Consider the following 10,798-nt stretch of genomic DNA (forward strand, 5'->3'; position numbering starts at 1 on the left):
CCGAGCTGGCGGGGCGCGCGGGAGAGGGTCCGGGTGTGGGTTGGGGCTCGGGTTGCCCTGGATTTCTTTCCTTTCTTTATTTTTCTGTTTCTTCTCTCTCCTCCTTATCCTGTCTTTCATTCGCCCTTTATTGACGGCCTACTGTGTGTCAGGCACTGTTGTATGTGCTGGGGACGCAACTGTGAACACACAAAAATCCCCATCCACGGAGGTGACATTCTAAGGCGCGAGAAATTCAATAGAAAAACAAAAGGATACTGATATATATTGGGAATTGTTACATGTGTCGACGAAAATAATCCATAACCAATCTATAAATGAAAATTTGGGTGAGTTTATTCTGAGCTAAAATCTGAGGACTATGGTGCAGTAGAATCTTTCCACTGTGGGGACTGGAATTGGCCACCCCAAGATATGCCTCTTTGGCATGATGATTATTTGTGGCTTGTTACTTTGCAGACAGGAAAGCAACTGAAAAGTAGAACTTGCTTGCCTTTGTTAGGAGATATTTACATTTGTAAGGTAAATCTCTATCTGTAAAGGTGCCTCCCTCTCTGTACCAGGAAGAAGAAAGGAGATGACCTTCTCTCTAGAAACTCTTAATGCCAAAGGCAAGGACTTAAATCTGCATTTTATTGTGCTTGTCTGGTAACCTCCTGTAACTGACTTCCCTCCCTCTCCCAACATTGGCATTTCTTCAGGATTAAGCATCTTTCCTTAGGCTAGGAACTGATTGCTGTGCTCACCTGTGACCACCCAGCTCGAGACAATAGACTTGCCTCCTGCTACGCCCACTGAGATAGCAGACCCACTACCTGCTGTGTCCATCAAGCGCTGTGCCGACAGGGCAATCGTGTGACTATTGTGGGAGGGACATTTCAATCATATGTGAAATATCCTGTTTAGGGGTATATAACCACTCTGTGCACCCCACTTCTTCGGTGCCCTGGTGCCCTTTCTTCCTACGGAAAGAAAGGCCCCAGGCCATGGTTCCTCATAAAGCTTTGTTTAATCTTCTCTCGCTATTCTGTCTCACGTGAATTTAATTCGTTCTCCGGCCAGACAAACCCACATTTGGGAAGAGGAAATGTCTTCTTCCCCTACAACCTTTATCTCAAGGGCCTTTGTTCTTGCCATAGGGAATCTCTAAAGCAGATATACAATGCATGCTCAATGGCCATGGTCAGGCCCTTTTGGAAAGACAAGGTCAGGCCAAATTAGGTTTACACCAAATGGCTTCCTCATATACTACAATATGCTATTGCTTGCCATTTTTATTTGTCACATGTTATAAAGAAAAGCAGGGTATAAAGATCACTCTTTCAGTTCTTTGTTGTTTCAGTTATACCCTCTTGTTCCTATTCAACGTTGTCTTTGACAGTGTTTTATAAACTCCTACCACTAGTCTTAACTCCAATTCAGGTCTGAACCCTTCCAAAACTGGGTTATAGGCTCCTGTACTTCAATGTACATTGTCTCACCAAAGTCACCAATGACAAAAAGCATATGACCTGGGAATTTTTATATTGAAAAATTTTAAAATGCAAATATTTACAAAGATATTGAAACATTGTTTATAGTAACAAAATGTTGAATGTAAACAATATGACTACAAGTAGACGAATGATGAAATAACAGTGCCTTTATCTGCTTGAAAACTATATGACTTATTGCTGATGAAGCAACATGTGAAAAGACTTTTTTTTTTAAGGAGGAACAGAGCTATTACAATTGCAATAATGTGTTGACAAAAATCCATAATGAATCTCTAAATGAAAATTGGGATGAGTTTATTAAAGCCAGAGCTGAGGACTAGCTTAGCCCGGCGCCTTCCTTCCCCAAGGAAGGGTTCCAAAGAAGTGGGGGTGCACAGAGTGGTTATATACCATCAAAGAGCATGTAGCACATATGATTGAAATGTCCCTTTTACAACAGTCACAAGATTGCCCTGTCAGCACAGTGATTGATGGACACAGCAGGTAGTAGGTCTGCCATCTAGGTGGACACAGCAGGTGGCCTATCTGTTGTCTCAAGCTGAGTGGCTACAGGGGGGCACAGCAATCAATTCCTAGCCTAGGGTGAGATACTTATCCTTAAGGAAATGCCAATGTGGGGAAAGCTGCATCATCTTAAGGCCATTTGTTCTTGTCTTTAGGACAAAGCAAATGTTTAAAGTAGATACACAATGCATGCTCAACGGCCAAGTCAGGCACTTTTGGAAAAACAAGGTCAGGCCGAATTAGCTTTACACCAAATGGCTTCTTCATATACTCCACTATCTCCTATTGTTTGCCACTTGTTTGTCAAAGGGAAAACTTTCTATGTGCAAAAAGTAAAAGAAACACAATCCACAAAAAGTGTGTTTGGTTTTGTGTCTGAGTGTTGAAATTATGATTGATATTGTCCCTCTTGCTTTTTTAAACCATACAGACAAACCTTATGTAAGTTAAGACATATCAGTAAACTTCCAGATTTTTGCAGCCTTTTACCCATTTCACAAATGTATGAAGAGACTGGGTATCTTTAGCCTGAAGAAGATAGCTGTAAGATTTTTCGTTTTCAACCATTATCTCTTAAGATTCTTCTACAAAGCTTGGCAATATAGTCACTAAATGAATTAAAATTTACTTTGATTTGCATAAAAAACATCATTTTCAAGTCAGTAATAGCAAACAGATGTACGCCTGGCCTATCTAATTTGTTTTTTTCCTGAGGTAGATTCGCCCTGAGTTGACGTCTGTGGCTAATCTTCCTCTTTTTGCTTGAGTAAGATTTGCCTTGGGGCTGGCCCCATGGCCGAGTGGTTGAGTTGGCGGCCCAGGGTTTCGCTGGTTCGGATCCTGGGCGTGGACATGGCACCACTCATCAGGCCATGCTGAGGTGGCATCCCACATGCCACAACTAGAAGGACCCACAACTAAAAATATACAACTATGTACCAGGGGGCTTTGGGGAGAAAAGGGAAAAATAAAATCTTAAAAAAAAAAGATTTGCCTTGAGATAACATTTGTGCCAATCCTCCTCTATTTTGTATGTGGGTTGCCACCACAGCATGGCCACTGCCAAGTGGTGTGTAGGTCCACAACCAGGAACCGAACCTGAGCTGCCAAAGCAAAGTGTGCTGAACTTAAATGAGGCCACAGGGCCAGCCCCCTAGCATATCTAAATTTAATGTAATAATCTAAGTACATAATCTTGAGTAGTAGAGATTTTCAACACAAATTATCCATAATCAATCTATAAATCAAAATTGGGATGAATTTATTATGAGCCAGGCCTGAGGAATAGAGCCTGGGGGGGCCTACTTCCCCAAGGAAGGACTCACACCCAAGAAGTGGGGTGCACAGCATGTTATATACCATCTTGGAACAAAGAGCATACATCACATATGACAGGAATCTCTCTTTTTACTACTGTCACGAGATGCTTAGCTGACACAGCAGGTCAGTGGTCACAAGGTGAGCAAAGCAGGTCAGTAATTAATCCTTAGTTTCCAGGAAGAGATGCTTATCCTTAAGGAAATGCCAATATGGGGTAAAGCCACATCCCTATTTTCAAGGGCATCATTCTTGTCTGTGGGACATTTTAAATGTTTAAAGTAGATATACAATGCATGCTCAACAGGCCATGTCAGGCCTTTCTGGGGAAACAAAGTCAGGCTGAATTAGTTCTAAATCAAATGGCTTCCTCATACACTCCAATATATCCTATTGCTTTTCATTTATTTATCAAGATAAAATATGGAATCCTCAGAGACATATCAAGATAAAATATGGAATCCATTTATTTTGCCCTCAATTGTCACAATGAAGATGCAATACATTTATTTTTTCATGAGTTAGCATTGGAGCAAATTTAAGTCTGTAATCTATTTTGAGTTAGGTTTTGTAAGAGGTGTGAAGTCAAAGATCTCTTCTTTTTCTCTTTTGGCTATAGATGTCTATGGCTCCAGGACTATTTGCTGAAAAGGCTATTCTTCCTCCACTAAACTGCTTTTGTACCTTTATCAAAAATCAGTTTAGGCCAGCCCTGGTTGCCTAATGGTTAAGTGTGGCACTCTCTGCTTGAGTGGACTGGCTTCAGTTCCTGGGTATGGACCTATACCACTCATCTGTCAGTGGCCATGCTGTGGCAGCAGCTCATACACACACACAAAAAGGAGGAAGACTGGCAACAGATGTAGCTCAGGGAGAATCTTCCTCAGCAAAGAAAAAGAAAATCAGTTCAGCTATGTGACAAGGACTTGTATCCAGAATATGTAAAGAATACTTAAAACTGACTGATAAAATACAAATAATATAATTTTTAAATGGGCAAAGGAACCCTCATACATTGCTGGTAGGAATTTAGAATGATGCAGCTGCTTTGAAAAACATTCTAGAAGTTCAAAGTTTAAACACAGAGTTACCATATGACCCAGTAATTTCAGGCCTAGACATACACCTAAGAAAAATGAAAACATACATACGTGCAAAAACTGCTACCTGTTCACAGCAGCACTATTCATAATAGCCAGAGATGGAAACAACCCAAGTGCCCATATCATTCAGCCATGAAAAGTAATACAAGTAATGAAGTACTGATACACAGGCTACATGGATGAACCCTGAAAACATTATACTGTGTGAAAGCCAGTCATGAAAGACCACATATTCTATTAGTCTACTTATATGAAATATGCAGAATAGGCAAATTCAGAGACAGAAAGCAGATGAATGGTTGCTTTGGGCTGAGGGGAGGGAAGGGAGAGTGACCACCAATGGATACAAGATCTCTTTTTGTGGTGACGAAAATGTTTTAAATTTAGATATGGTAATAGTTACACAGCCCTGAGAATATACTAAAACACCATTAAACTGTATACTTTGAATGGGTGAATTGCATAGGATGTGAATTTTATCTCAATAAAATTGTTAGAATCAATTGAGCATATTAGTGTGGGTTTACTTCTGGATTCTCTATTCTATTCCCTTGACCTGTGTGTGTATCCCTTTGTCAATTCTCTCCATTGTCTCAATTACCGTAGCATAACAGTAAGCACCGATATTGGGGAGAGTAATTTCTCCCACTTTATTCTTTGTCAAGATTGTTCAGCCATTCTAGAGCCTGTGCCTTTCCATATAAATTTTAGAAAAAGCTTATCTATGTCTACAAAATACCTTGCTCTTATTTCCTTGTGCTTGGTTTGGGTTTATTTTTGCTCTTTATTTTTGCTCTCCTAGTTTCTTGATGTAGAAACTTAGAATACTGACTGGAGACCTTTCCTTAATTCTAATGTAAGCATTTAGTGCTATAAATTTCCCTTTAGCACCGCTTTAAATATGTACTACATATTTTGTTAGGCTGATGTAAAGAAAACCTACACTCTTCCTCCTGTGTTTCTCCTGTACTACTCACACAGAACATGTCATTACACTTCTGACACCAGACGTGTGAGGGTTTTTTTGCCCACACCAAGCAATTCTGCAACACCAGCTGGGTGTCCTACAACTTAACCAATTCTGACAGAATCTACCTGGAGATAACATCAGATCTCACAGATTTAGGGCTCAGTGCCATAAGACTGCCCTGTTTCAGATGCCAATCACAAGTCCCACTTGTCACCAGTGCTTCTGACCGACCGGCTATAAATCAGAGGATCCCACAACCCCCTCCCTCGGGTTTGATTAATTTGCTAGAGATGCTCACAGAACTCAGGAAAACAGTTTACTTACTATTTACCAGTTTATTAGAAAAGGATATGATAAAAGATACAGATGAACATCCGGATGGAAGGGATGCACAGGGCAAGGGATGTTGGAAGGGCCCACTTCCTGGTTCGTAGACATCCATCTTCTTCCTGTAACCTCACAGGGTGGAAGGGGTGAGGGAGCTCTCCAGTTCCACCCCCATGACCCAATCATCTCCCAAAGGTCTCACCTCCAATACTATCACTTTAGGGATTAGCTTCCAACATACGAATTTTGAGGGGACACAAACATTCAGTCTATAGCACTGAGCAAATAAATTAAGAGGGTTCAAGTGTATATTATCTATAAAACTTTCTTTACAAATAAATACATATTTGAAATATTGAAATACTGCAAATGTTTGAATTTTCTTCTAAGTAACTGAGAGACAAACTTAAAACTGGAAAAATAATATAGATAATTGTCAGTAATAACAGTAAAACAGCGTTAATCCTGAATAATTGCTATTAATGAAAAACACAACATAAAAATAATCACATGCACAGTTTTGTTTCCTTCATTTTATAGATTGTGTGTCAGAAAAGTTACGGGAGGTGCCCATGGTCATAGTCTCATGGGGAGTAAGAGGCTAAGATAGGGTTAGAATCCACTTTGTTGTTGTTTCTTTCTGTTCTGAGAGAGAACCAAGCACTACAGGCTATGGTCTCCCCACAGGTGATCTCGTTCACGTGATAATGGCTGGTCACATCCACGGAGAGAAGGAATGTGGCAGAAGCATGAAGGTAGCTGGGGGTTTACAGGAGAGGGGAGCTAGTTACTCTGTATCTGCTTTGGCACAGGAGAGGGAGAGTGACAGTGATCTCTTGGGAGGTGGTTGACAAGGCAGCTGTGGATTTGATTGAGTAGGGAGGCATCAAGACATTCATGTAGTGAAAGTGAAAGGAAGAGGTAGCCAGCCTCCAAGACTGCCCCCAATGATCCTTGCCTCCTAGTATTCAGATCCTTGTGTAGTCTCCACCCACAGTGACTCAGTCAGAGCTGGTCTATGTGACCAACAGAGTATAGTGGTGTGTGACATCAAAGGCTTGGTTAAAAACGTCAATGCAGCTTCTGGATCACTCATTTTAGAGTAAGCCAGCGACCACGTCGTAGAGACACTCAATCGGCCTTACGGAGACGCCCACAAGGAGTGGAACTGGGGCCTCTCGCCCGAAGCCAGGACCAACTTGCCAGCCATGTGAGTGAGACTCCTGGAAGCATATATTCTGGTTCCAGCTAAGCCCTAGATGACACCCTGACTGCACCCAGCTAAGCTGCTCCCAAATCCTCGACTCACAGCCACTGTGAGACAGGATCAATACTGACTGTTGTTTAAGCTGTTAAGTTTTGGGGTAACTTCTGCAACAACAGGTAACTAATCCAGAAATCAAAGAAATCAAAATTATGAGAGACAACATCAGAGAGTAAAAAATAAATCCGAATGACCCAACATAAAATAGGAGCATTAAAATTAAGAAACTAAAAGAGATGAAAGAAAACTATCATACAGAAGAAAAATTTTGGTCTTTCTTTTAAAATAACCATGTAACATTTACAATCAGTCATTTATAAGTCATGAAGAAAAGTTTAATAGATCTTCATAGTACAAATTTGACACAGAGCATTGATTCACCACACTTTACAGCATAACACATTCCAAACAGACTGAAGTGCATTTGAAACATCCCCACACAGTTCTACAGAAAAATAAAGATGCACATATAACTTAGGGGCAGGAAAACAACTTTTGAGCAATATAAAAGGTAGAGAGGATAGTGAAAAAAATTTGATATGCCTCAGTACATAGCAGAATAATACAAAATAGCTACCTGATAAAAATATTTCCCAATTTAAGATTCTAGTCCAGACATCGCCCCTGAAATCATGCTCAGTATTTCCACTTGTATGTCTAGCAGACATTTCAAACTGTCACGTTCCAAACCAAACACCCAACCTTACCTCCACAGATGTCCTCCTCTCCAGGTCTTCCTATCTCAGTTAATGTTTCTGATCTTCCAGTTTTTCAGCCCAGAATTCCCTAGTTATTGACTACTCCTCTTTCTCTTGCTACTCCATCCAATAAGTCGGCAAATCCTGTCAGCTCCAACTTTAAAATATATATGGAAGCCAACCTCTTCTCATGTCCTCTTCTGGTACCATCCTGTTCCTAGATTAGGCCTCAGGTGGTCATTCAGCGGAAGAGAGAGACGGTTGGCCCAGAGCCGCAGTCCCTTCTAGGAAATGTAGTCCAGAGCCCCACAGGTCAAGACAAGCAGAGAAGGCAACCTATCTGCCTGATCTGAGTCTGTTCTGTCATACTGGCCAGCCACAAACAACCTCTCCCTACTTGGGGATCTGGGGTTCCTCGCCTTCAGCCTCAGTATGTGGTCCTGTCCAAATTTGTTCCCAGTTACGTCACCCAGCTGCCTGACACTCACAGCCTTATGAGACCCAGCCAACCCTACAGGACTGACCAGAAACATTGATATTAATTCCATCCTTTGTGGTTTTCTTGGAAGTGTCCGGCCTAGTACAAGTCTGGAATGGCCCAGTGACTCTCCTTTGGGCACCCTCTCATTCCATCTCCTCCAGGTTCCAGCCCAGAGTCCAGAGCTCCAGTCTCTTTATTTGGTTCAGTTTCCATGAGGCCTCGTGGCCTTTGTGACATCATGAAGCAAAGGTCCTCTCTGAAGACGCTTTCTCCAAGGTTCCACCACATTGGCTCACTCACCACTCAGAAGGCAGAGGCAGGGGCCAGCCCAGTGGTACAGTGGTTAAGTTCGCACACTCCGCTTCAGCGGCCCAGGGTTTGCAGGTTTGGATCCCAGGCACAGACTTACACACCACACATCAAGCCACCGTGTGGTGGTGTCCCACGTACAAAACAGCGGAAGAGCGGCACAGATGTTAGTTCAGGGATAATCTTCCTCAGCAAAAACAGAAAGATTGGCAACAGATATGAGCTCAGGGCTAATCTTCCTCACCAAAAACAGACAAAAGAGGCAGAGGTAGCATTTCCTCCACCCACAGGTGCTGAGGTCTGGTTTGGTGGAAATACCAACTCATCCGCTCCACCAGCTGCGTCCTTTAGCAAGTCATTTAACCTCTCTCCATCTCCATTTACTTCATATACAAAACGAGGAAAATACCTGTTTCATACTGTAAATATATGTGAAGCACAAAGCACAGCTTTTAATATGATTAGTTTGGGAATGTTGGAATCAGACAGCTTCTCAACACCAAGGAGTCTTTCAAAGAGGTGAGAAGAAAACTTTTCTTGAAGAACAAAAGGGACAGGATCCTGAGAATAGTGGGAGTTTAATTAGACACAGCAGGGCATTTGTCCTCTCACCCTTCCTTCCCTCCTTCAAACATGCTCAAGCCAAGGCCAACAGGAGTGAGATGAGAAGCACTCCTTCAGGCGTGACATTTAAGGGGGCACCAAGAAAACTCAGTAATCAAAAAACATAATAGTTTAGGGGGCCAGCCCTGTGGCTCAGCAAATTCCAATCACTTCAGTTTCCCCAAGCTCTGTTATTTGTCTCAACTTAGCATATCTGTTCTGCTTTGCTTGGGTTCCTCCTCCCTGCATTGCGGTCTGGAATACGCCTTCACAGAGAAAGCCACTGTAATTGTACGAGCTCATTTATTTCCTTCTCTTGCAGGGATCAGAGTCCGGCACTACCAGTTGTCCAATGTCTGAAATGACTTGTTTCCTACATATGATCTAGTTTTCTATTTGCTTATAAAGTGGGACGACAAGTTTAGTACTATTACAGCATCATAGTTAGAAGCAGGGAATCCTCCGTGATATTTTTTGAGCATTTCCTTACTTTTTAGCACAAGATATTCCATACTCATCTTATACTTTCCCCGCCCCAATCCTGGCATCAGACATTTCTCCAAGAAGCTTTGGTTCCTTTCATTAGAGAATGGAACTTACAAGCCAAGGTCTGGACACTAGGTATGGACAATAAGTATCATTGATACTGGGGCATCATTGCTTCTAGGCCCATTCACCAAAGAGAAACAGAAAATATACAAACACATAAACACTTTTTCTTAAAGCAATAATGAGACTAATGAGTTTATTTTTTTAATGAATTAAATAAACTTTATTTTAGAAGTTTTTGATTTACAGAAAAATTGCAAAGATGATACAGAGTTTCCATATACCCTGCACCCAGTTTCCCCTACCTTTAACATCTTATATTAGTATGGTATTTTTGGTAAAATTAATGAAGCAACATTGATACATTATTATTAACTAAAGTCCACACTTTATTTTTTCTTAGTTTTTATCTAATGTCCTTTTTTTGTTCAAGGATCTCATCCAGGATACCACAATATTTATAGTAGTCATGTCCCCTTAGGCGCCTCTTGGTTGTGATGGTTGCTCAGAATTTCCGTTTTTAATGACTTTCACAGTTTTGAGGGGTTCTAATCAGATACATTTGTGTGTGTGTGTGAGGGAGATTGGCTCTGAGCTAACATCTGTGCCAATCTCCCTCTATTTTGTATGTAGGATGCTGCCACAGGGTGGTTCGAGCAGTGCTAGGTCCGTGCCTTGGATCCAAACCTGCAAATACCAGGCCACAGAAGCGGAGCACATGAACTTAACCACCAGGCCGCCGGGACAGCCCCTGGTCAGATATTTTGTAGAATTTTCCTGAATTGGCATTTATTTGATGTTTTGTCATTAGACTGGTGTTATGTGTTTTTGAGAGGAAGACCATAGAAGTAAGGTGCCATTTTCATCACATCTTATCAAAAGTACTTGCTATCAGGATGACATCACTATGGCTATTAACCTTATCACCTGGGTGAGGTACACACATTTTTAATGATGAGTTCACACGAATTCAACACCACAGGTTTTACGCTTGCTTTCTATTTCTCTTCTCCCACAGTAAAACACTGGCTCCCAACAAACCAATACAGTATATTTATTCACGTGATCAATCTTACAATGTATACAAAATAGTTTCCAAATCGCCACCACAATGCTATTACCAAAAAAATCTAAGCTGAGGTCAGAAGTTATTTGCATTTTTTGTTTTGTTTTTTGT

Source organism: Equus caballus, chromosome 10 (genome assembly GCF_041296265.1).
Source record: "Equus caballus isolate H_3958 breed thoroughbred chromosome 10, TB-T2T, whole genome shotgun sequence".
Taxonomy (NCBI): Eukaryota; Metazoa; Chordata; class Mammalia; order Perissodactyla; family Equidae; genus Equus; species Equus caballus.